Source organism: Pongo pygmaeus, chromosome 23, assembly GCF_028885625.2.
Source record: "Pongo pygmaeus isolate AG05252 chromosome 23, NHGRI_mPonPyg2-v2.0_pri, whole genome shotgun sequence".
Lineage (NCBI taxonomy): Eukaryota > Metazoa > Chordata > Mammalia > Primates > Hominidae > Pongo > Pongo pygmaeus.
Window position 1 is genome coordinate 50,392,982 of NC_085931.1, and position 26,346 is coordinate 50,419,327.

Here is a 26,346-nt window from a genome sequence, read left to right on the forward strand (position 1 = left end):
AGTTGAGATTGCGCCACTGCACTCCAGCCTGAGCAACAGAGTGAGACTCCATCTCAGAATAAATAAATAAAATGGGGGTGGGGTGCACTGTTACTATTTGAACAGCTTGGCATAGTTTCCAGTGGCCATTTACTGCTCCCTTCCAGAACGAGTCTCCCGATTCACCCCTGCCTTCTCGGAGACTACACCACCTGCTCTCCGAGATGTGTTGTTTACGTGTTCCTGATGTCTTCCTTTTCTGACTGAGTCCCCCTGCCCAGGGGCCTGCCTTTCCGGATCCATTGCTCCAACCTGGGGCAATTGTAGGCTGGCAACTGGCTCTCTGGGAAACAAACCCCTGATGAGTTGGCCGATTGCCGTGGTGTAAATCCTCCCCATATGGCTGATTTTAAGCCGCCCATGGCCTAACAAGAGTGTCATAATGGGAGCTGGTACGTGCCAGCTTTAGTCCCCAGGCATTCAGTGGGTGCTTAATAGATGATGGTTGAATGAGGAGGAAAGGATGCAGAGAGTGTTGGTCAGCTAGATTTAGGAGCTGTGGGCGATACTGTAGGTGAGAAGGGCTTTCAGGGGGAGGCGTGGGAGGGCTGGAGGTGAGGGGCCACCCTGCACCAGCCCTGGGGTGAGGCTTGACGGAACGGAGAGCTCCTGATGTCCTCCCCGTCCTGAGACCCTTTGCACCCCTGACCCTGATGCACACTTGCTCTAGCCCCTCTTTCCAGGGGCTCCTCTCCACCTTGGCCTGGCTTTGGTGTTCTGCACAGAATGGGCCCCAAGCTTAAGCCAATGAGAGCTCGGAGATGTGGCCCAAGCAGGTCCCAAATCTCATGTTCCATTCCCTTGCTGTGCTGTTCCCTCGACTTGAATTCCTCTTCCATTCACTGTCCCCTGTAACTCTGTTGTCCATCAAAAGCTTCCTCATGACCCTGTTCCTCTGTGACACCAGCCCCACAACCCAAGTCAGACCCTTCTCCCCTCCTGCTCTTCCCCCGACGCTACAGCCCCTCCCATGTACACGTTCCTGCCCATAAAAATATCAATAGCCAACATGTGTTGTGTTCCTATGGCAGCCAGTGACAGAGGTTCCGGGATAATCCCCTCTACAGATGGGGAAATCGAGGTGCAGTCTCTTGTTCACACTGACCCACTCTTTTTTTTTTTTTTTTTTTTTTGAGAAGAGTCTCACTCTGTCACCAGGCTGGAGTGCAGTGGTGCGATCTTGGCTCACTGCAACCTCCGACTCCCTGGTTCAAGCGATTCTCCTCCCTCAGCCTCCCGAGCAGTTGGGAGTATAGGCACGTGCCACCATGCCCAGCTAATTTTTGTATTTTTAGTAGAGATGGGGTTTCACCATGTGGGCCAGATGGTCTCGATCTCCTGACCTTGTGATCCGCCTGCGTCGGCCTCCCAAAGTGCTGGGATTACAGGCCTGAGCCACCACGCCCAGCCTGCACTGACCCACTCTTTACATCTTAGCTGCAGCATCTCTGGCTCAGGGAAGCCCGCATGCTTCCTGGTGTTCTTGCTGTCAGCTCCCAGAGCATCACGCCCGTGTCTTTGGGGTGTTTGTTAGGTGTTCCTGATAGACTTTCAGTGACACAGGTACTGAGGAGGCCCTCAGTTAAATGTGCAGATGGGTGGATGAATGGATGAATGAATGAATGAATGAATGAATGATTCTCAGCCCAGGTGAGCAGCCTTGCTGTCCTGCTTATTACTCCTTCTCCATCCCTGATGGAAGGGACTGACCCTCCAGAGGGCAGCCTCACACTACAGAGGGAGGGTACAGGGACCTGCTTGGGAGGGGCTATTGTCCCCACCGCCAGGAAGGGGACAGTGAGGCTTCGGGAAGGGGTGGAGCTGCCCATGGGCTGGAAGCAGGCCAGGAACCCCCTCTCACAGCATGGAGCTGACAAGGGGATCCACGGCCTTGCCCATAAGTCAGGAAGTTAACCGACTCATCACGTACTTCTCCTTGGGCTGCCTGAAATGGAATTCCCCCTTTTGGCTCACTTATTTTCATCTTTTCTATAAAAATAAAATTGAAACAATGGAAATCATTCACACACCTAATTACCGTATTGTTTATGAACTTATTTGGCTCGAAACTTTGGTTCTTACCAAAGTGGGAATCCCTTGAGAGGGGTGGGTGAGGGCCAGGCCAGGGAGACAGACCTGTGCACGTGCCAGGACCTCAGAGCCTGCCCTCCGGCTGCCCTCTCTGGGCATGCCAGGAACTTCCCAAAAGGAACAGCCCAGAGACAGGGTTCTAAGTGAGGGAGGCCGGCCCGAGTGGGTTCTGGGACTCTGGCTGGCAGGTCTGGTGGTGGATGGCTCCCACGGTTGTCCTCCCCACCTTGGCCTCCGGGTCATCATAATTTGCTGCTCTTTATCAAGCACTTACTATGTGCTGGGCCCACGGCCAACCAACCACTTTCTGTGCATTCTCCCAGAGATGTCTCTAACTTGCTGAGAGGCAAGCACTGTTATCATCCCTGTTTGGCACTTTGAGGGTACCCAGAGTTGGGGGCCCACATCCGGGAAGTGGCAGGGCTAGGATTGTGTCCAGCCTATAGGACCCTCAGAGAGCAGGCTCCCTTGGTCACCCAGACCTGTTCCTTCTCTCCTGTGGGCTCCCAGCAGGGCCTGCTCCCTGAGGCTTGGAGCCCTGAGACAGCCATCACTTAGCCTCTTGGCCTCCAGGCTTCCCCTTCAAGGCCCTCCTTCTGCCACTGTCCTGGGCCCTGTCTCTGGAAGGCCTGCTCAATGTCACCTGGGCGGCCTGCATAAAGTACCTGTTTGCCAGACCCTAGCCAGCCTTGCTGAGTCAGCATCTCACAACGGGAGGGCTGGAAGCCCACAGTTTAAAAAATACTGACTTGGACTCCCGAAGTAATCCTAGTACTTTGGGAGGCTGAGGCAGGAGGATTCATTGAGTCCAGGAGTCCGAGACCAGTCTGGGCAACATAGTGGGACCCTGTCTCTACAAAAAATTAAGAAAAAATTAGGCAGGTATGGTGGCAAACGCCTATAGCCTCATCTACTTGGAAGGTTGAGAGGGAAGATCACTTGAGCCCAGGAGGTCAAGGCTGCAGTGAGCTGAGATTGCACCCCCACTCTCCAGCCTGAGCGACAGAGCAAGACCCTATCTCGAAAATTAAAAAAAAATAAAAAATGCTGCCCTGAGGATACAGAGGCCTGTGCACTCCAAGAGCCAGTTACAGCTCCCTGGCATCTGTAGTGGCTATTAGATTTCCCAATCCCCAACCCTTGTAACCCAGATCCTGTGACCGAGCCCCCGCCTGTGTTGGTAGCCTCTGCCCCACTAGCTCTTCATACACCACGCTCAACCCTGCCCCACTGCCCCCGCCATGCTTTCATCCTAGCACTTGCTGCCTCTGCCTCTTCCTGGAAGCAAGTCCCAGGCAGGGCATGATGCCCAGAGCTTGCCTAATGCACTGGGCAAATCTCTCGTGGTGAGTCCTCATCTTGCTACCTGGGGCCTGGCACGTGGTTGTGGCAAATTGTGGTGGGTGAGTGATGGTGGCTGCCGCAGGAGAGGGGCACAGGGAGAGCTGCAGGTGACCGGGGATGGGTTGGGCCCCCGGGCTGGCACCGGGCATGCACTAGGGCCTGGCTCTGTACGTGGCACGTAGAAGGCATTTGATGCATATTTCTTGTCTTTTTTTTGAGACAGAGTCTCACTGTGTCGCCCAGGCTGGAGTGCAATGGCACGATCTCAGCTCACTGCAACCTCTGCCTCCTGGGTTCAAGCGATTCTCCTGCCTCAGCCCTCCCAAGTAGCTGGGATTACAGGTGCCCACCACCACACCTGGCTAATTTTTGTATTTTTAGTAGAGACGGGGTTTCATCATGTTGGCCAGGCTGGTCTCGAACTCCTGACCTCAAGTGATCCACCTGCCTCCGCCTCCCAAAGTGCTGAGATTACAGGTGTGAGCCTCTGAGCCTGGCCTGATACATATTTCTTTTTTTCTTTTTTTTTTTCTTTTTGAGACAGAGTCTTGCTCTGTTGCCCAGGCTGGAGTGCAGTGGCATGATCTCGGCTCACTGTAAGCTCCGCCTCCCAGGTTCATGCCATTCTCCTGCCTCAGCCTCCCAAGTAGCTGGGACTACAGGCACCTGCCACCACACCTGGCTAATTTTTTTTTTTCGTATTTTTAGTAGAGACGGGGTTTCACCATGTTAGCCAGGATGGTCTCGATCTCCTGACCTTGTGATCCGCCTGCCTCGGCCTCCCAAAGTACTGGGATTATAGCCATGAGCCACCACGCTCGGCCTCTGTCAGGCTTTATCTTTCTCCACTCCCGGACCAGAGCTCAGCCCTGAGCCCAGAGCACTTTGCTCTCCCCAGCTCCTGCTCATCTACTCCGGCATCTGACCTGGTTCCTGCTGATAAATGCTCTGAACTGGGGGTAGGGGAAGAGGGAGGGGTGCAGTCCCACATGGGCCTGGTGTCTCCTCCTTCACACCACACAGGGGATCCTCAGCTCTCTGAGGCACTCTGGGCAAGTTTCCCAGGGCCCCAGACGTTAAGGTTCCCTCTGCAAAAATGGGTGGGTTCAGCTGGCCACGTGGCCTCTCTGGGCTGATACCCTGGGCTCAGCTACACCCCTCGGAAGGTTTTCCCTTGGGATATGGGCACAAGTGAAAAATAGGGCCATACCCTCCAACTCACTGTGGGCATTCAGTGAAACCATGTGTGTAATATGCTTTGTTAATTGTAGAACGCTGCACAAACTCATCAGGTCCCTCACCCATCAGGCAGGTTCTACTGCAGACACTAGACACGCGCGAACCACTTCCCCTGCTTAGCACTCAATTTCCATATAGTGAAATGAGGTTTATTTTGGCACTGTGGCCCATGGTTTCTGAGATATGAAAATGAAATCATGCAAAAAAACTCCAGCACTTTGGGAGGCCGACGAGGGTGGATCACCAGAGGTCAGGTGTTCAACACCAGCCTGGTTAGCATGGTGAAGCCCCGTCTCTACTAAAAATACAAAAATTAGCCGGGCATGGTGGCGGGTGCATGTAATCTCAGCTACTCGGGAGGCTGAGGCAGGAGACTCGCTTGAACCTGGGCGGCAGAGGTTGCAGTGAGCTGAGATTGTGCCACTGCACTCCAACCTGGGTGACAGAGTGAGACTCCGTCTTAAAAAAAAAAAAAAAAAGAAAAAAAAAAAGCCTGATAGAGCAAAATGCGCACTGCCCGAAGGTGACAGAAACCCATGTTGATGTTGGTTCCAGCGAAAGGTGCATGGGGAAGAGAAAGGCCTGCGAGGAAGGCCCGGTCAGAAGCCAGCCAGGCCCATGGGTGGCAGGATGGTGGGGACACTGCCCTGCTTCTTTCTCTGTGCTTTCCTGATGTTCTAGAATGGATAAGCCTTTAAACCAGAAAAATGCAGTTGTATTCTAACAGTGGGAAGAAAAGGAGCCCCAGAGACAGCCGGCTCCTGCTTGGTCTGATTCTGGGGCCACCACTTGCGGGCAGTGACCGGCTGTAGGGTCTCACCATGGGGCTTGCCTAGCACCAGGCACTTCCACCAGAGCAAGTGAATCTGCAGCAGGAGGCCTGTGTTGCTCTAATTCCTGGAAATTGGGTCATGGGAGCCCAGGCCTGGAGCTCCTGGAATGCAGTGCTCTGAGAATTTTGTCCAAACACCTCTGACCTCCTTCCTCCGGGGCTGGTCCAGCCTCTTTCTTCCCCTGTGTCCCCTATGCTCCAGCCTCTTGGGCAATTGTCATACTCTGTATGTGAGCCTCACCTTCCTACTTCCCGGTCTTTGCTGATACTGGTCCCCTGCCCTCCTGAAGAGCCTGCCCCCCTCCAGCCCAGCTGCTGCCAGAGCCCCCCCTCCTTAGGAAGCCCCTCCTGCCCCTCCCAGACAGAGGTGCCCACAGGGCAGGAGCCAGGGCTGCTTATTTCACCTCCATGCTGAAGCCCAGTGGGCGTGGTCATCCCTGTTGGCTGATGTTGTTACTGACCCCGGCCTCAAAGTGCTTTTCCCACTATCCTCCTACACACGGGTCAAGTTCTGCCTAGTGGTAGCGTTATTTGTCATTGCATCTGAGCCTTGATCCTGGGTGGGGTCAGTTTCTGTTTCTCTCCCGGCTTCTGACTCTGTACCCAGTACACTTTGTTCCCGGTACAGAGCACTCATCTGTCCATCCGTTCTTTCAGCAGTTACTCCCTAAGTGCCTATTGTGCGCCGGTGACTGAGCTAGGTGGCAGGGGCACAGCTCTGCTGACATCAGGGTGGACGGCTTGCAGTTTGCTTGCATGTGTTTTGTGCACGCTACATGTGTATGCACACAGCATGAACCTCTCCATCACATATAAACTAGCGTCTCTTAGGCTACGCAGTCCTCTACGCACCTTGTGCATTCCTGGTTAATTCATTCAGCGAGCATTGACAGAGTGCCCACCAAGCAGGTGCCAGGCCCTGACATGAAGTCTTTGCCCTTGGGAAGCACCTGTCTTGTGGAGCCATTGCAGTGAGAGCTGGTGCAGAGGGTGAAGGGCAGGGGGTTGGGGCAGCATCCTGGAGAGATGGGAAAGGGGTGGCGAAGGGAATTTCTGCCTGGCTGGGGTGTGCTTTGGGATCCCCTCTGCGGCCCTGGGGGCATCCCAGGCCTAGGAAAGCTGGACTGGGCCTTCTCGCTTTGGGAGTGCAAGAAGCCCTGTCTCTTTGGTTCCGCTGCTCTCAAGAGCCCCAAAGGGTGATGAGGCTAAGAAGGTAGGAGTGGGCAGGAGTCTTGTTGCTGGGCACTGCGAAGAAAATACGAAGTACAGTGTCCCAAAGAGGAGACATGTGGACACGACACGGGACCTGTGATGGAGACCTAGCTTGCTTCCTTCTCTTCCCTCCCCTCCCCTCCCCTCTTCTTTTCTTTTCTTTTTATTCTTTTCTTTCAGACGGAGTCTGGATCTGTCACCCAGGCTAGAGTGCAATGGCAATCTCGGCTCGGTCTCAAAAAAAAAAAAAAAAAAAGAGGTAGAACCTCCAGATGCAGACAGAGAACCTGGAATCTGGAACTTAGAGGAGGAAACCTGGAGCAGCAAACCTAGAATGTGGGTCTTCCAGAACATGGAGCTTGGAGGCTGCCACCCTCACCTCGATGAGCTGCAGTGGGCACACTGGCAGCTCTGCTAAGCTGGGCTGGGATGAGGACCCCCTCATAGCCTCCTGGGTTCCTGACCCTGGGCACATCCCCTCTCCAAGCAGAGGTGGACAGAGAGTAATTGGGAGAGGAGAAGAGACAGGGTGCCTTGTTCCAACCGAGGGCAGGCTCCCTGGGTGCCCAGAGCCCCAGCCAGCTGTGCGCTTGCTCTGTCAGGACCACCACCAGCAGGAAGCTAACTGATGCTCAGGTTCCCAGATCCCAGGGGCAACGCTGCCACCCTCCTGCCCAGGAGCTGCAGTCTGCAGGCAGATGCGGCCTTGTCACTTCCCCAGGTCTCCACGGTGGCAGAGCCACGTTCAAGCCCATTCCGTCACTTAGCAGCGCACCTGCAGCACCAGGCATGAGGCAGTGAACACACAGCCGTGAGCTGCGGTTCAGATGCTGGCAGGGAGGATCCTAACTGCTGAGCCGCTCTTCCTTTCCCACCATCTTCCCATAACTCCTCCTGGCCGTGAAGGCTCCAGTCATTTCCTGTATCTCCCCTCTGCCACCGGTATCCCGTTGGAAGGGGCCCTTAGGATTCACGTAGCTAAGCTGCCTCATTGGGGTGTGACAAGCCCAAGTTGGCAAAGCAGGCAGGACTAGGACCGTGGGCCACTTGTGTGAGCCCCAGACAGGCCTGAGAGCCCTGCAGCATTGACTGGAAGGTGTGGGTGTGTGGATTTGGGGTGGTCACTTATTCGTTCAACAAACTGAAGGTGAGCACCTTTTTTGTGTGGGGCTCAGTGCTTGAGGCTGGGGACCCAGGGGCGTCAGACAGCACAGACCTTGTGTGGGACAAGGGGTTCTGGGGAGTAGGCCGGGGTCAGGGAGGCCTGGAGAAGTGCAGCTCAGCCGAATCCTCCAGGAGCAGGCACGGAGATTGAAGGGTGAGATTACACAGAAACTTCTGTGCCTCCTTGAGGGACTTGGACTTTCTCCTGAGGGCAGCAGTTCCAAACTGGGAGGGGCAGCATCAGATGTGGCTTTCGCTTGGCTCATGGGGGCTGGGTTGGGGGCCCATTGAGGAAGCTGCTGCCATTCCAGTGAGCGGTAGGCTCGGGGTTGGGAGATTTGGGAAGTGCGGGCAGTGGGACTGACTTCCTTGGTGGTGGGTGGGGAGGGGCCCAGAAGGGGGAAGGTGGGTGGGGAGAGGCCCAGATTTGGGAAGTGCGGGCAGTGGGACTGACTGCCTTGGTGGTGGGTGGGGAGGGGCCCAGAAGGGGGAGTGTTGGGAACGTCGTCATCGGAGCGTCAGTCCCTTGGTGCCAGGCTTGAGTCACAGGTTACTAGCTCAGGTTGTTGGGATGGCGATTTGAGTTTCACCTCGTTTGCCACAGAGGGTCTCAGGCCAGAAAGCCAGGCCTGGTGTGACCCAAAGCCCATGCCCACTGCCCTCCTTGCTGCCCAGCCCAGATCGTTCCCACCAGGTCTGCACCTCGCTGTCCCTCACTCCATCTGGCACCGGGCCGCCTGAGCATGCAAGCGTGCCCACCACCTGCTGCCCTGTACCCATGGGTGGGTGCCGGGGGAACAGCATCCACTCCCACTGCCTAGGACTCTTGGACCAGACCTCCACCTGCCACCCGGTGCGTGAGAGCCTCTGCCAGCCAACAACCCCTCCACTGCCACCCGGGGTGCAACGTCTGGGACAAAGTCCCCAATGCTAGAGAAGGCCCCAGAGGACGGGGAAGGGCAGGGCGCGCCCTCCCTTCCATTTCCCCGTACTCAGGCTCTGCTCAGCCCGCCAGGCTGGAGATGGAGCTGAGGCTCTGTACTGAAGTGGCCCTTTGTATGTTGTCACCAGAGGATGGCGAGTCTGGGCGGGAGGGGCTGGCACTGCCGGGGCTGCAGGGCAGGGCGGCGCTGAACTCAGCAGAGCAGGGGCTTTCTCTGGAGCCACTGGGCAGGGGAGGAGCGCCTGTCAGGTGTGGGAACTCGCAGGCTGGGCCTGCACCCCCAAACCAGAGGATATTTGTCCCTCCAAGTCTGTTGCTGCTTCTCATCTGGGCTCCTGCGTCTTTGGACTGTTCCATGTCATCCAGCAGCTGTCCCTGCAGTGCCTGCTCCAGGGCAGACTTTGTCCTGGGGGGTGGGGAACAGTGGTGACCCTGCTCTCCTGTGGCTTCCCCAGCAGGGTGAGGGCGGGGCAGATGTAAACAACAAAGCGGGATCACCTCTGCGGGGATGAGCGCTGGGGGGACGGCCTGGAGAGAGGGTTTGCGGGCAGGGGCAGCACTTCAGCCAGCTGCTCAGGGGCCCCTGTCTGATGCGTGACATCAGAGCATGCAGGGACCTGAGGAAGGGCGTTCCAGGCGGAGGGATCAGCCGGTGCGAGGACCCTGGAATGGGGCCACACCTGAAGAGTGTAGGAGACAGGAAGGTGGGGAGTGTGGCTGGAGCCTGGGGGACAAGGGAGGCAAGGTCAGCAGAAATGCAGGCATCAGATGGCCAGGGTCCATGGCACGCAGAGGAGTTGGGGTTTTAATTCTTAGTGTGACGGGGCCATGGGAGGGCTTGAGCAGGGAGATGTGGCCTGATGGGGAATTTGTGGTGACTCTGGCTGCTGCAGAGGCAGGAGGGAAGCTAGTGAGGACCTCGGGGTGGCAGAGGAGGCAGAGAGAGGTCCATCCTGGGAGCATTTGGGGGAACGGGGCCTGCAGGCCTTGCTGCCCCTCTGCCGGGCATGTGGTGAGGCCGCACCCAGCTCAGAGGACTGGCCTATGTCAAGACTCTGGATGTTATCCGTTTTAATCCCCTCGGGGTTGGGATGGCCTCACATTGCTGATAGAGGCACGAGGCCCAGGGTATTCAGTGACCTGCCCAAGATCACGGAGGAGGGTTTGGAAGGGGCAGGATTTGAATCCAGCCCCTTTTGAGTCTAGACTTCAGAGAGCTACGGCCCCAAAGCAGCCCCCGCCCCACGCTGACTCCTGAGAGATTGGGGGTGGGCACCCAGGACAGCCCAGGGTCCAGGAGAGCCCTCTCACAGAGGCAGAAGCACTCAGCCCAGCCCCTCCTGCCCGGCTTTTCCTGGGCCTCTGTTATCTCACGATGGCCACCCCCCCTCAGACCAAAGGCGCTGGCTGCCCCTCTGTCTGGGAGGCACCACATCTCTGGGAGCCCTGGGGGTGGAGGCAGGGGCGTTCTGACCTTGGAAGCCAGGGCAGGGCAGAGCTGCCTCCTTCCCTTCTCTTGTCCAGATGGGCTGGGGCAGTTTGTTCGGGCCTGTAAGGCTGAGTGGGCTGGGAGGTGGGTAGGGAGCTGAAAGCCCGAAGTACGGGGGTCTCGAGGATTTATCCCACTGGCCTCAGTGGGTCCCGTAAGCACGGAAGCTCTTAAGCGTTTGCGGAGGGGCTGGCAACAGGGGCCTATGGATGAATTAGAAGAAGCTGTGTTCCTTCCTTCCTCTAACCTGAAGCTTTGTTAATAATTAATCATCTGCCCAATTAATAATTACAGGCTTGAGCATCCCCTTCCCACTGCCTTCACCCCACTCCAACCTCCTCTCCGTTCCTCCTTCCTTCGCCCTCCCAGCCCCCACTCCTACCCCCACCCTTCCAGCCATCAGTCCCTGCCGGCCTTCCTCTGCAGAGATGGCAAGGCCCCTGTGCCCTTGGGAGTCCCCCTGTCCCTGACACCACACAGGGCATCGGTTCTATTCTTCCCATGAGGGCCTTTCGGCAGCCCTCCAGGGCAGGTGCCACACAATCTGGCAGACAGAGACACGAGGCACAGGGGCAGAGGGGCAGGGCGACACGGTACTCATTCACTCATTCTTTCACTGGATGCTATTGCGCTGTTGTCTGCGGTCAGCCACCACCCCGAGCGAGCAAGACAAGCAAACAGGAAATTCCTCTCCAGGCTTAGGGGATAGCGTGGGGGAACTCCTGAGCAGGCTGGGCTGAGGGCAGCCCCCCAGGGAAGGCAAGGGCTAGGAAGAGGGAGGAGTCCCTAGAGGGCAAGGTATTGGAGGGTGGGGCTTTTTGTATAAAGCTCGCCGGCAGCAGGAATGCTCAAAGCTCTGGACTCAGCCTCCTTCCAGGGGAGGGTGTGATTTCTGTCTTCACCCTCAAGAGGGGTGTTCTCCACACTGGGGAATGAATGCCTTGCTAAGGGTGGACCCTTGGGCTTGGAGCCAGCAGTACAATAGCTGTCTGGCCGTCTCCTCTGGGCAGAATCCAGCCTCTGCCCCCACTCCCAGAGAGACCCAACTCCCTCCAAAAGGCTGTGGACTCCTGAGCCCCCTTGCAGGAGAGGCAGTGTGGGTTCAGGCTCCCTGACCCCCGCCCTGTCCCTGCCCGGTACTTTGTCAGAGACTTGGGGTCCCGCCGTGCCGAGAGTGTATTTCTGAGCCCTTCCATGCATATGGTGTTCTTGGTTCCCTATCCTCGTCCCACTGAGAATGTCCAGCAGCCCCTCTGGGAGTCAGGGTGCAGTTCTCGGGAACCCTCCCACACAGAGAGGGAGCAAGGCGAGGCTCACAAGAGATGGACCTGCTTTTTACTGAACGCTTGGCCCTGACAGGCTCTCCACCTGTAAAACCACAGTGTCCCTACCTCCTCAAGCACCTGGCACCTAGGAGTGGCTCTGGGAGGGTGGGGCTGCCTCTCATTGCTGCCTGGTTACCTGTTTTACAAAGGAGGAGACTGAGGCTGGAGACGTGAGGTGACCTAGCTGGAAAGAGGTGGAGCCAGGAAACCAGCCCAGATGGAGGGCAGGGCCAGCATCTGGCGGGACAAGGTCAGTTCCTCCTGCAGTCATCTAACTGACACCTGGGATCAGCCTCTAGGGAGGAAACTGCTGCCATAAAGCCTTGAAAGCCAGGCAGAGAGGACTAGACACTCTGCCTCAAGGCAGGTATGGGCCGGTGAGGGGAAGGAGGTGGCAATGGCTGGGAGGGGCCCAGGCAGGGGTCAGGCAGCTGCAATGCGGGCTGGAGTCTTGGGGAGTGTGGGCCACAGGGGAGGGTTGGATGCATGTCACTCACAGGGAGGGCCAGGGCTTGTCAGTTTGACTCACTGAACTTTGGTTTTCTCCTCTGTGAAACAGCAGTGGGAGGCAGATGTCCACATGAGGTTAGAGAACAGCTAAGATACTGAGCACAGCCCCGTCAGAGGGCGGCTCTGGGGGAGGCCTCAGATGTGCTGTCCTCTCATTCCCCCTCTTAGTCCTGTGTGTGCTGCTATCACAGAATACCTGAGACTGGGTAGTCTGTAAATAGCAGAACTTTCTCACGGATCTAGAGGCTGGGAAGTCCAGGGTTGAGGAGCTAGCATATGGCGAGGGCCCTCATGCTGCGTCATCCCATGGCAGAAGGGCAGAAGTATCCACACATGGAGAGGGGCAGGGCTGACCCCATGCAGTTATCAGGAACACATAACTAACCCACTTTGAGCCCATGCTGTTATCAGGAACAATAACTAACCCACTCCTACAATAACAGCACAAATTCCTCCACGAGGGTGGAGCCCTTACGGCCTAATCACCTCTTAAAGTCCACCCCTCTCAACACCGCTGCACTGGGGATTAAATTTCCTACATGTGAACGTTGGGGGACACGTTTTTCAGACTATAGCACCCCCTACATGATTACAGGCTGGCAAGGGGAAGCTGTGGACACAGGGGCTTGGGGATCTCTGGGCCTGTGGCCAGGCCAGGCTAGCTGGAGGCCAGGATCAGGCAGAGAGCAGCAAACAAACTCCCCAAGGAGGTGGTGCAGGTGGCATGGGACCCCTCCCTTGCTTGTCTCCAAGTTCCGGGTGATCGGGGCTAGGGGAAAATAATGGGGGTGAGGGGATGGAAGTTAAGGTGAGGAGGGTGGATGGACAAGGAGGGCAGCCTGGATGGAGGTGGGCCGGCACGGTGTGGGCAGGGGGCAGATGGATGTGGAGTGCCAGCTCCAGGGTAGATCAGGGCAGGGGTCTGCAGTGTGGGTCAGTAGCCAGGGCCTCCGGAGCCTCCTGGAGTCTGGGCCTCACCTTGGAGGTTTCCTGACTTTTTGAACCTTGAGCGTCCTTTAAGCTGCAGGAGACCCAGACACGGTGCACTGTCCAGGGTGACCCGTTCCTGTTGGAGTTGGGTAGTGGTGGGAAGGGCTGCCCTGGGTCCCCTTGGCTTTTCAGGGAACTCTGGGCTCTGGGAAACATAATTTCAGCCTGGCCTTGCAGTGTGCCACCGGGGTGCTCACATGGTTTCAGGCTGGTGAGAGGGGCTTAGGAGGTTGGCAGGATGGGCAGATGCAGCTTTCCTGGGCAGCGGATCCGATCATCTACCAGAGCTGGAGAGCCCTGTGACCTGAAAATGGCAGGCCCATGGGGTCCTGATGGCAGTGGGGGTGAGAGGGGCCCTTGCCTTGGGCAAGGCTGAAGGCAGCAGCCTGGACTTTGCCCCTGAAACTCTGAGAAGCCCTAAGGCCGCAGGTGGGTGTGGACTCTGCTGCTGTCACTTGCCAGCTGCGAGTTTGAGGCCCTGTGTGCCTGTAGGGGTGGAATGAAGCAAGGCCAGTAGTGCTACAGTCTTCACACCACCCCCAACCCTCTCACAGCCCCGAGCACCTTCCCTGCACACTGGCCCAGCCCTCACGGGCTCCCACTGCCTCCTGGCTCTGCACACAGCAGGTCCGTGGTCGTGTGTGGCCCTGCAGAGGGGACTTTCTTCATGAGGGTGGCCCTCTCCCTGAGAGATAAAGAGCCCTGTGCCTGAAATGCTGCCAGCAGTACTCATTCCTCTGGCTAATCCCAAACATTCACTGAATATTTGCTCTGGGTGCTTCGGGCAGGAGCCACTGCCCACTTCTGGCCTGGCCTGTTCCCCCAGGCCAAGTTTACATCTCTCCATTCAAGGCTTTGTGTGTAAGAGGCAGTCAGAGCCCTCGGGCCCTCCTGAAATGGGCACATGCACCACTAGCCCTGGGTGGGACATCCACCCTCTGCTCCCTGATAAGGTCCCTCTCTGCCTGGACTGGGGGCTGAAGATCCAAGATGGAAAAGCCCCAGCCCAGCGCCCCTGCCTTCCTGGAGTCAGAGAGGCCTGGGTTCTACTTGTGGTGCGGCCTCCACCAATCCCCCCCTCCTCAGGGCCTCCATCTCCCTGCCGGTGTGGAGTGAGGGATGAATTCACAGCAGGGCTTGCCAGGCTGTTATTTTTTTTTTTTTTTTTTTTTTTTACTATAGAAGCTTTCCTTCAAACAAAATCTTGCGAGGAACTCAGTGTCTGAAATTGAAAAGCTGGGAGCATCTTCTTGATTGTGTTTTTTGGGGGCGAGTCCCTGGGCTTTGTTTTCTCTCCCCCTTCACTCCACCTCTCTCTCAGGTCCCGGGGCACCTGGAGGGGAGTTCCAGGGACCTGGCTGGGAAACAGCTGTCCTCAGTGCCCATGGGACCAGTCCATGGGATGTGTCTGTACATCTGTGTATCGGGCCCTGAGGCCCACCTTTAGCCCACCTCCCCTCCCGAGGTCACCTTCTGCCAATCACCTGCCTAATGCCCCTGTACCCTGGTGTCAGGCAGCCCCCCAGAGCTGTATTCCTCCCTCCTGTAGTTAACCAATGCTCTATGAGCCCCTCTCAGCCAAGACCTTGGCCCTCCCCTTCATCACGGGCCATCTCTCAGGCTTGGCGGCCTGGGATGCTCCCTTGCTCCAGCTCCGTGACTGTCCCCATGAGGGTCCTCCCTCAGTGCAGCCCCATCTCTCCAGCAGTGCTGGCGAGGTGGACCCGGTTGACTCCCTGCCTCCTGCCCTCCCCATTCAGTCTAAACTGCACAGTCTAATGTAGGAACCACTAGAGCATGCAGCTATTAAAATTCAAATTAAATTAAGCTGGGTATGGTGGTGTGAGACTTGTCCCAACTACTCACGAGGCTGAGATGGGAGGATTGCTTGAGTCCAGGAATTCACATCCAGCCTGGGTAACATAGGTCTCGGCTCTAAAAAACAAAAACAAAAACATTATGGAATGAGCCTCTGGGGATGAGGAGCTGATGTCCTGAATGGACCAGTGACCAGTGCAAGAGGGGCGGAGTCCTAGCAGGGGTAGATCCCAGCTTTGGGAACCAACTTTCCCAGGCACTTGCCGGCCACTCCGTGGGAAAGTCCTCAGGCAGCCTGCAGGGAGCTGGGATCAGCTGATGGGGATGGGTTTGGAGAGGAGAGAGTGGTGCACAGGGACTGGAGGTGGGGGAGGGGTGGGGTTGCCATGGAAAGGGCTCCTGGGATGGGTCTTGGGCTGAGCCTTTGGCAAGGCCTCCACCCTGGAGCTGAGCCAGCAGAGAGTGGGGCTGACTCCGTGAGGCCCAGACTCTCGTGGGTATTCTGGTGGCCTGGGCACCCTGTCTTCCCTGAACCCTGCCTGCCTAATCTAAGAACTGCTCCCCTTGTAGCTCTGTCTCTCCTCTCTTGGCCTAGTTTCTTCATCCATGGGTGGGCATAGCAGAAGCTGTCTCACCTGCTCCATGGTGAATGGGGTTTGCAAGGATTTGACTCTGGCCATCCAGGGAAGATGGAGTCTTTGACCAGGCCTGGCCCCTGAAGCAGACTTCTTCCCTCTGAGCCTGCTAGGGAAGCAGAATTCCCCAATGCTGGGTGTCATGGTCTACCAGGCTCTCCCTCGCCCAGGCCACTTGTGTTGAGCCTGGAGCAGAACCCCCAGATCTGTAGTCCGCCTGTCAGCTTGGGGAGTCTCAGTTTCCATCTGTTTCATTCCCATCAGCTGTGTGTGGCTGAGCAAGTCACTTAACCTCTTGAGGCCTCCATGTCCTCATCTGCAAAATGGAGACACACATAGCTGCGTCCCCGATGACCACCAGTAGCTGGGAAGATACGTCGACTGCAGAGTGACCATTTTGTGTAGGCGTCCCTGTGGATGGGTGTCAGTCAAAGGATTGAGTCAGATGATGAGAGGGGAGGACAGCAGAGCAGCAGTTGTTTCTCCAGTCTCACCGGGACTCCAGGATCGGCCATGTTCTGCAGCCACCGCCTCTACCTGTCTCCCCATGTGGGATCCTGAAACCTCCAGCTGCATTTAGTCTCAGAGTCCAGGGGAGGTGCTCACTGTCTTCTGACCCCTGAGATGCCGACTCCCTCTGCCATACCCCAGGGAAGGAACCAGTAGCAGAAGCTCCAGGGAAACTGATGAAGGTCAACAGAAGGAAGAACTTCTAGCAGCCCAAAGGGATTGGAATGGGCGGCCCGTGGGAGTGGACATGCAGAGGCACTGGCCTGGGGTGAAGCCTTGGACCAAATTCTTACTCGCAGGCCCTCTGGACCCAGGAGAGGAGTCTGCAGGCCTCAGTTGGGCCGGATTCCCCAGATTCTGGCCTTAGGTCCTGAATGCCTGGTGAGTTACTGAGAAAGGCCCTGCAGGCTGAGGGTGCCAGTCAGGGTTAAGCAGCCTCCCAATTGGCCCACCTCCCTTTGTACCTTAACAAAGGTGTCTTTGTTACCTTTCTTAAAGGTAATAAAGCTGGTCAGTAGCAAGGCCTGGCATATTCAGGGGGTCATCTGTATTTGGTCGTCCAGCAGGAAACCCAAATGGAAAGAAAGAAAAAAAAACCATGGATTTATAGAACCTCTGCCAATGGCCAGGCTCCATGCAGAATGCTTTGACACCATGGCTCAGCCAGGTCTTCCACAGGACTGCAAAACAGAGGGTGACATCTTACTTTTAGATTAGAGAAGACTGAGGACCAGAGAGGCTAAGTAACTTGCCAAAGGGCACACAGCAAGTAAGTCATGGCACTGGGATTCAAACCAAATCCTCCAGACTTCCAGTAACAGTGGAGCCGGTGTGTCCTGAGCATCTGTTGTGTGCTTAGGCATGGTCCCTAGCTTTTTGCAGGGATTAACTCAACTCTCACAACAACCCTGTGAGATAGAAACGGTTATACCTCCGTATCATGGAGGGAGAAACTGAGGCACGAGGAGGCAGAATGACTTGCCAAGGCCACAAGCAGTGTTCAGATCTGGCCATTGCGGCCACTGGCCTACCTTGTGTCCCGGGAGCTGCTGTACATGGCAGGGATTGCTGCAAAGATGTGCCTCCTGCCTTCCTTTTGGAGGTGGTAGAGCCCTCAGGTCACATGGGGCAGGACCAGGCCGGGTGGAAGGTGAGCACAGGGAGACGGGCTTCAGCGCGAAGCCCTTTCATGCAGATGAACTAACTCCTGGAGAGGTAGTGCGGGTCCACCCCGAGGTGTACCAGGGCTGGGGGCAGTGGATGGGCTACTTCCTGCCCAGAAGTGGAGACTGAGGTTGTTTCTGGCATCCTCCAAAATGCCCCTCATGGACATTCCAGGGATGCCCTGAGTGCCCATTGGGTGTTGGGTCTGCCTACTGCTGGACACGTGACAGCTGGCCCCTTCTCCCAGTTGGAGGAGTTGAGTGCCCAGTGGCTGTCCCCCAGCTGAAGACACCAGACATCAGGTGTTGAGGTGCAGGCGGAGAAGGGGCCAGAGGGTGGTGGACGGGGAAGTGGCTGTTAAGACATGAGCCATCTGAACCATGGAGGAGGGTGGCAGGGGCCAGGGTGAGGCCAGCCAAGGGCACCCTGGGGACTGAGCTAGGACTCTGGCCAGCTCAGGCAAGCTCAGGACCACGGAGAGCTCCACAGGAGCTGCCCTTCACCAAGTGACAGCTGTCAGTGTGAGTCTGTGCCTGGGAGGCTGCTACCTGCCTGGCCAGCTCCCACCATCACAGCCAGTGGCCTCCAGGGAGCACCTCCCTTCTCCCTGGCCAGAAGCCCCTTGGCTGGGCTCCACCTGAGTCCTGACTGTGAGGTCATGGCTGGGTCATGGAGTTTGGGCTCATCAGCTTCTCTCCCTCACAGCCCGTCAGGCTTCCAAGCAGAGCTAGAGAAAAATGGCACAAGAAGTGGGAAGAGGGAGGGAAAGAAGGAAATCTGTCCAGCTCAGACCCTCCGGGCCATGGCCACTGCCTGAGGCCTGCCTGCTGCCATCCTGGGTCGGCCTCGGCCTCCCTCTTCCAGGATCACCTGGCTGCCAGGAAGCACCTGGCCCATGCTCTACCACCTATCCCAACAGACCCAGGCCCGGCCAGAGGCGGTGGCCCACGCTTGCAATCCCAACCCCTGGGGGGCCAAGGTATCACTTGAGCCCAGGAGGTCGAGATCAGTTTGGCAATGTAGGGAGACCTCCTCTCTACAAAAAAATGTTTAAAAAATCAGCCGAGTGGTGGCACACACCTGTGGTCCCAGCTACTTAGGAGGCTGAGGTGGGAGGATCACTTGAACCCAGGAGTTTGTGGCTGCAGTGAGCCTTGGCCACCCCACTGTGCTCCAACCTGCCTGGGTAACAAAGAAAGACAAAACCCTGTCTAAAAAAATTTTAAAAGGCACAGGCCCCTGGAGCTGGGCGCAACTTACAGGGTGTCTGGCAGCGGGGTGGGGATGGAGCTTCAAGCCCCCCTTTTCTTGGAGTCTCAAGAGGCGTGGCTTCCCAGCCCCTGGCGCCTCCCCACAGCAGGTTTAGGTTTTGCTCCCTGTTGCCCTCAGATAGGACAGCACCCACCTAGGCTGAGGCCCTGCCAGGGAGTCACCTCCAAGCCTCTGCTTCTGGTGTGTCCCCACCCAAAGGCTCACTCTTTCTCTTCTCTGCTAGGCTGGGGAATAATAATAGAGAGAAGAGCTAGCACTTATCATTGAGTGCTTACTGTGTGCTAGGCATCTCATCGATGGGAAAACAGAGGTACAGAAAAGTGGTTAACCTGCACAAGGCCACACAGATAGGAGTGGCAGAGCTGGGATTTGAACTGAGGAGTCCGAGCACGTGGAAGTGATGGTGAGGGCATTGTGGAGGTCCAGGACAGTGCAGGGTGGTCTCACTGAGCACCGGCTGTGTACATTCCCTGCTCCAGGGAGCTTATATGCCAGCTGGGAAGACAGACATCTAGGGGAAAATGAGCCTAGTGTTGACTGGGGCTGGGGCTGTGGATAGGTCTCTCTGATTCTCACTTGACATAAGCAGGGCAGAGGTAATGATACCCATTTTATACATGGAGGAGTTGAGGCTGAGAGAGGTCAGGTGACCTGCTTTGTTCATAGTGACTATAGGAACGTCGATGATGATGAGGAGCTGGGGGAGGTTGGGAGAGTTCGGGACGGGCTCTGGCTTGGGGCAGAGGCAGGTGCTTTGGTTCCAGGGAGGCTATCTTGGCACAGAGCAGGCATCTGAGAAATACTAGGTGAATTTTAACAAACTGCGTAAGGGCCAGAGTATGGCATCTGCGCTAACGGAGATTAGCCTTGGTGGTGGGAAGGAGCTGGAGAGGGGTTTTGTCCTCAGAGAGCTGCCTGCGTGGGTTACAGAGGGCGCCCAGCCCAGGGAAGGCCCCAAGCCCTTGCTCAGCTAACCTTATTCTCCAGGTAGGTCCTAACCACAGTGACCCTCCTGGCTTCCTGAGCTGCTGGAGGACCTCAAGCCACGTACATCCAGGGAAGTGAGTGGGAGTGGGACAGTGGGCTGGACGATGTCCCCCACAGTGCCTTGAGGCCACCAGGGGACCACAGACATAAAGCATATCCCACCCCGCCCATCCCTCAGGTGAAGCTTCTAGACAGCATGCTGCAGAAAGGACCTGAGGTTTGGATCTAGAGACAAAGGTTAGCCCAGGACCTGCTGCTAGCCAGTGTTTGACCTTGGCCATGTCCTTCACGCCCAGCCTCACTGTTGCTGTCTGCAGGAGGAGAAGTAGTGGTTAGGGCTAGGCCCTGCAGAGACAGATGCTGGCTGCAAGCCCCAGGTCTGCCAGATAGGGCCAGCCTCCTCCACCCCAGTCAAGGGGCTGGTCCATTCTTCCAGTGCCTGGGGCTACCCAGCTTGCTGCCTTGCTCACATCCAGCTCTTCAGCAAATCCAGCAGAATCTGAGCACACTCTACACCCTACACCCTGGTGGAAGCCACCCTGACTCACCTGGGCAGTTCACTGTGGCCTCCTGGCTTCTCCTGCCCTGCCCTTGAAGCGCCCACTCATTTTCAACAGAGCAGCCAAAGTGAGCCATTCACACCAAGGTCAGGCCATGGCGTCCCTTCTCTGAATCCTCCAGTGAAAGCCACATTTCTAACCATGGCTCCAGGCCCTGTGATCTGAGTTTGTTCTCTGCCCCCCATGTCCCCTCACTTGCTCCATTCCACCCTCCTTGCTGTTTGTTCTTCACTGGCGCACATACACTCCTGCCAGGGCACTGGTTGTGCCTTCCGCCTGGAACATTCTTCCCGAGCGCCCTCTCCCGCGTGGAGTCTGCTCACATCGCCTCCTCGGTGAGCCTGCCCTGCCCACTCCATTCATCACTGGACACATGACGCACTCGCTCCTGCCCGTTACCCACTTTGTCTTTCTCCGGAGCACAGCCTCTTTGGGCGCACAGTTTTCTGAGCTGACTCGTGTGTTTGTAGTTTACACAGGCTCCCTACCCTGCTGCGTGCTGAGCAGGCTCCCTGAGGGCAGGGATTTTGGTCCGTCCTGTCTCCCCATGTTCCCAGTACCCACCGAGGTGCCTGGCACATGGGGTTCTGGCAAAATCGTTGCTGAGTGAATGAGTGACGTGGGTTGGGTGAGCACCCTGTGGCATGTTGTATGGATCAAATGCCCCAGGGGCTGCACCATCCACTGGGTTGTCTTCACTGGTCACAGGTGGACTCCTCAGGGGCCTTGTCAGTCTACTTGGGTTGAAGTTGGCAGCTGGAAGGGGCTCAGGACAGCTTTACCACTGGATACAACCCCGTGATTGACCCTATAGGATCCAGTATGATCCTTCTATTGTGCAACGCTGTGCAAGTGACATCTCCCTGGCCTCGGTTTCCTTATACAAGGGTACCTGCTTCGTGTTGGGAGGAGGATTCAGTACAGTCACATGTGTAACAAGCTTAGGACAGTGTCTGGTGTGTCAGCCTCAGTGATAGTTTTACTGTTACACCTGATAGTTTGTCAATGCTTTGTTATTTTTGCTTTTGAGATAAAAGTCTCACTCCCCTGCCCAGGCTGAGTGCAGAACTGCGATCTCTCAGCTCACTGCAGCCTTGGCCTGCGGGGCTCGAGCAGTCTTTCCACCTCAGCTTCCCAAGTAGCTAGAACTACAGGCACGTAGTAGTTCTACATGCCTGGCACTGCTAGAAAGTAGGCACTGCTAATATATATATATATTTTTTTGTAGAGACGGGGTTTAGCCATGTTGCCCAAGCTGGTCTTGAACTCCCAGACTCCAGCAATCTGCCCACCTTGGCCTCCCAAAGTGCAGAGATTCCAGAGGCATGAGCCACTGTGCCCAGCTTTGATGAAGCTTTGTAATGGAAGCTGAAATGCTACCAACTGGGGCCCAGTTTGGTTCTGTGGCTTTAGCCCACAGCTGGGCCACCTGCACTACAGAGGGATCTGGTGGTCTCAGCTGTCATGAGGGAGAGAGGCACTGGCTTGAGAACCAGAACTTACATTCAAGTCCTGACTCAGCCATCTCCTTAATGATGTCCTTTGGGGAAAGTCTTGCCATCTTTCTGAGTCTCGTTTTCTCCATCTGTTAAAACACGGCAGTTTAAATAACCTAGCAGAGTGCCTGAGAGATTTAAATGAGACCCTGAGTGCCAGTGCTTATTTATTCCATTTTATTTATATGCTGTCTCAATAAAAAAATGAAAAGACAAAAAGGAATTGAGCTGAAAAGGATTGAAACTATGCGGGCAGCTGCAAGTGAAGGAGTCCAAGAAAATGCTGTCTGTGAGGTGCTGTTGACATGCTCTGGGCTGACCACTGTGTGCTTCTGAGCCTCCTAGCAGCCTGAGTGATGAGGGAAACATGCTCAGATCCTTGATTCTCAGCAGCAACCCAGACTGAGGCCTTATTAAGGGGCCCTGCCCTGAAGGCTCCAGTGACTGAGAGGGGAGCTCCCAAGCACTGGTGAGTCCGTGCTCAGAAGGGCACAGCTGGCTGTGAGTAACTAGATCCTGAAAGCCAGCCAAGGGGCAGCTGGGTCAGTCTGACCTCAGCAGGTCCACGGAGGCCCTTTACGCCAAGCAGGCTGTTTCCTTGCCTCTCTGAGTTCCTCTTACCTTGCTTTGCTAAAGCCTTTGTTCGTGCTGCCAGGGGATTTAGAGTCTGAATGGCAGCCCCAGACCATGCCTGCCACATAGCTTACACCAGTTGTGTAACTTAGAGTGTCCCTCACAGAGGCAGGTCCCAAGTACAGAAAAATAGCCCACTAAGGCCAGGCACAGTGGCCCACACCTGCATAATCCCAGCACTCTGGGAGGCCAAGGCGGGCAGATCACCTGAGGTCAGGAGTTTGAGACGAGCCTGACCGACATCGTGAAACCCCAACTCTACTAAAGATACAAAATTAGCTGGTGTGGTGGTGCATGTCTGTAATCCCAGCTACTCAGGAGGCTAAGGCAGGAGAATTGCTTGAGGCAGAGATTGCAGTGAGCCGAGATTGCACCATTGCGCACCAGTCTGGGCAACAAGAGCAAAACTCCGTCTCAAAAAAAAAAAAAAAGAAATTAAAAAATTAAAAAGAAAAATAGCCCATCAGAAGGATCCAGGCTGCCTTTCCAAGTCCTGAAACCCCAAGAGTAGATTGCTCTGGAAGCTTCCGCCATGCTAACCCCGGCTGCAGTGTTGCCTTTTGCCTGGTCCTGGCCGCAGCAGGAACTCCTAGCCCCTTTTTCTCACCCTGCTGGTCCAGCCCAACTGGTCTCACTTTGCCAGACAAGGGCTGGAATCCCAAATGGAGAATGAAGTGCAGAAGACCCACTTCAAAATGTTATCAAGGAGCAGCCCCTCCTTCCAAACGCCAGTGGCGAACAGCCCCAGCTCTGCCCTGGGACATTTAGCAGAGGTCAGGCCCCTACCTCAGATTGTTCTGCCTGCCTGCAGTCAGCTGTGCCAACTCTGTGTGGGCAGCTCCAGGGGGGCAGGCGTTTACTGGAGGAGGGATATCTGAGCTCAAATGGGGCAAGCGCTGCCCTGATTGTTGGGATCAGCAGCTCGACTGCTTCTTACCAGCCTGCTCAGGACTCCTCGCAAGCTGAGGCCATGAGGGGCACCTGGTGCAGGAGCCCAGCTGCCCGGTTCACACTCCAGCTCTGTTGTGACTTTGAGCAGGTCCCTGAAGGCCCCTAGGTCCTGGTTTCCTCCTCTATAAAATGAAAGAGTTGGAGGAGATGGTCCTTAAAATTTCTAGATCAATCGTGTTGTGCTTCTGTGCCTTATGACCATGTGGCTTGGAGAAAATTAAATTGGGGGCATCCAGCCTTGAGCATTGAAAGGAACAAGAGCTTATTGAGCACATGCTGCATGCCAGGAACTCTGTGCCCATTTCACAGATGGAGAAACTAAGGTTCAGAATGATTAGGAGCCTTGTTTTTTCTGTTTGTTTGTTTTTTGAGACAGAGTCTCACTCAGTTGCCTAGGCTGGAGTACAGTGGTACGATCTCGGCTCACTGCAACCTCCACCTCCCTGGTTCAAGCGATTCTCCTGCCTCAGCCTCCCGAGTAGCTGGGATTACAGGTGCCCACCACCATGCCCAGCTAATTTTTGTATTTTTAGTAGTGACAGGGTTTCACCATGTTGGCCAGGCTGGTCTCAAACTCCTGACCTCAGGTGATCCACCTGCGTCAGCTTCCCAAAGTGCTGGGATTACAGGCGTGAGCCACTGCGCCTAACCCAAGTTCCTATCTTTCCACCCTACCTTGCTGTCCTTAGAGTTAAAAAGTAGAGAGGCTGGCCACGGTGGTTCATGCCTGTAATCCCAGCATTTTCAGAAGCTGAGGCCTGCGGCAGATCACTTGAGGTCAGGAGTTCAAGACCAGCTTGGCCAACATAGTGAAACCACATCTGCACTAAAAATACAAAAAGTATCAGGGCATGGTGGCACACGCCTATAATTCCAGCTACTTGGGAGGCTGAGGCAAGAGAATTGCTTGAACCTAGTAGATGGAAGTTGCAGTGAGCCAGGATCTTGCCACTGCACTTCAGCCTGGGTGACAGAGTGAGACTCTATCTCAAAACAAAAGTGAGGGGGAGAGCATGACCCAGAGAAAGAATAAAAAATAAAGAGAAGCCACAGATGGGAACATTTTAAGAATATCTAGGTAGGGCAGTGCCAGATGCCAAAGGCAAGGTTTCTGTCTCAGCCTTTTCTGTGACTCAGTGGGTTCCCCCTGGACAGGTCACTGGTCTCACTTGGCCCCACCCAGCATCTTCACTGGTCAAATGGATGTAAACTCCTGGCCCGCCTGCCCACCTGCCTAGACTCAAGGGTGAAATGAGCTGGATGCCTACGGTCGGAGGTGCTCTGTGGCTGCACGGCTCATTCATAAAACGAGGGATCCAAATCCAGTGTGGGGTTTGGCTGATGGTAACATTCCGATGTCGGTTTCCTAGTTGTGACAAATGTACCATGGTGGTATAAACTGGGAACAATAGGGTGAAGTGCGTGAGGAAGCCTCTGTGCTATCTTTGCACCTTTTTTGATAATCTACAAGTATTCTAAAATTAAAAGTCTATTTAGGCCAGGCATGGTTGCTCACGCCTGTAATCTCAGCACTTTGGGAGGCCGAGGTGGGCGGATCACCTGAGGTCAGGAGTTTGAGACCTGCCTAGCCAACATGGCGAAACCCCATCTCTACTAAAAATACAAAAATTAGCTGGGTAGGGTGGCGTGTGCCTGTAATCCCGGCTACTTGGGAGGCTGAGGTGGGAGAACTCCTTGAACCTGGGAGGCAGAGGCTGCAGTGAGCAGAGATCGCACCACTGCACTTCAGCCTAGGCGACAGAGTGAGACTCTGTCTTAAAAACAAACAAACAAAAAAACAAAAAAAACCGCTTATTTAAATTGGAGAATGAGAATATACAAGCATCTCCATTCCACAGCCATAAACTAATTGATAAATTAAACTGTATAAATGAATAGCAAATGGTTACATCATGAGTCATGAATACAGAGTGATTTATTCACAATAGCCATGTAATATGTGGGATTTAAAAGGAACTGGTACATTTATTTCTACTGATACCAAAATCTTTTAAATCTGTAATTGATTGCGGAAAACAACTTGGTTAGACTTAGTGTCCAATATGGTAGTATTTATGAAAAATATTAAATCAAGAACAGAAAAATTGCATATAAAGCCAGAGATAGACCTCAAATTTTTTTTTTTTTTTTTTTAGATGGAGTCTTGCTCTTGTCGCCCAGGCTCTGGAGTGCAATGGCGCAATCTTGGCTCACTGCAACTTCCGCCTCCTGGGTTCAAGTAATTCTCCTGCCTCAGCCGGTGTAGCTGGGATTACAGGCATGTGCCACTACACCCAGCTAACTTTTGTATTTTTAGTAGAGACGGGGTTTCACCATGTTGGCCAGGCTGGTCTCGAACTCCTGACCTTGTGATCTGCCCACCTCGGCCTCCCAAAGTGCTGGGATTATAGGCGTGAGCCACTGCACTGGCTGACCTCAAATTTTTATGCCTGGAGATTAGTAAAGGGCATGGGATAATGAAGGGGAACTTTTATTTTGTTTTTGAGAGAGGGTCTCAGTCTGTCGTCCAGGCTGGGGTGCAGTGGTGCAATCATGGCTCACTGCAGCCTCAACCTCGAGGTCTCAAGTGATCCTCCCACCTCAGCCTCCTGAGTAGCTGGGACCACAGGCACATGGCACCACACCTGGCTAATTTTTAAATTTTCTGTAGAGATGGGGTCTCACTATGTTGTCTAAGCTGGTCTCAAACTCCTGGGCTCAAGCGATCCTCCTGCCTCGGCCTCTGAAGGTGTTGGGATTACAGGCGTGAGCCACCACGCCTGGCCTAATTTTATTCATTAAATATGTTAGAATTAAGTGTTTTCCCTTGAGACCTGTGAGTTTTTTCAGTGAAAAAATATTCAAAAGGTTTGTCAGTATGTCCATAAAAAAGAAGATAGGAGGGAAGGGACAGGACCCACGAGGGCAGCCTACAGCCTGCTCTCCCCGTTGTGCCCTGGGGCGGGGTCTGCACTGCGAGTTGAGCTTTTCCCAAGGCACATTTTGCTCCTGGAGCCAAGCCTAGCAGTGCAGCCGTACCGTCAGGGTGGGGTGGGCCAGGCGGAGAAGCAGGCTGCAGAGGGACAGGTGGTGGCCTGGGGATCTCAGGGAAGGGCCATGGGAGCATGGCGGGGTTCTGAGT

The 26,346-nt window shown here is 55.3% G+C and overlaps 1 protein-coding gene and 1 long non-coding RNA gene across 7 annotated transcripts in view; one reads left to right on the forward strand and one right to left on the reverse strand.

Annotated features, from left to right (window-relative positions):
* MGAT3 (beta-1,4-mannosyl-glycoprotein 4-beta-N-acetylglucosaminyltransferase) overlaps positions 1-26,346 on the forward strand; it is a 44,785-nt gene that overhangs the window by 13,414 nt on the left and 5,025 nt on the right. The window contains exon 1 of one of the 6 annotated variants that reach the window (XM_054470164.2): positions 4,214-8,238. The exons of 2 other annotated variants lie outside the window; for them this stretch is intronic. The gene's annotated coding sequence lies outside the window, so the exon portion shown is untranslated. Of the gene's footprint in view, positions 1-4,213; positions 8,239-9,406; positions 11,929-16,416; positions 16,523-16,782; positions 16,911-26,346 lie in introns of those variants that run through there. 3 more of the 6 variants (XM_054470162.2, XM_063662691.1, XM_054470163.2) reach the window with 3 other exon arrangements.
* Positions 14,354-17,944, reverse strand: LOC134739236 (uncharacterized). The gene is made up of 3 exons (XR_010125840.1): positions 17,173-17,944; positions 15,632-16,686; positions 14,354-15,113 (listed from the first exon to the last, which is right to left on the reverse strand). It is a non-coding gene; the product is annotated as an uncharacterized LOC134739236 (long non-coding RNA).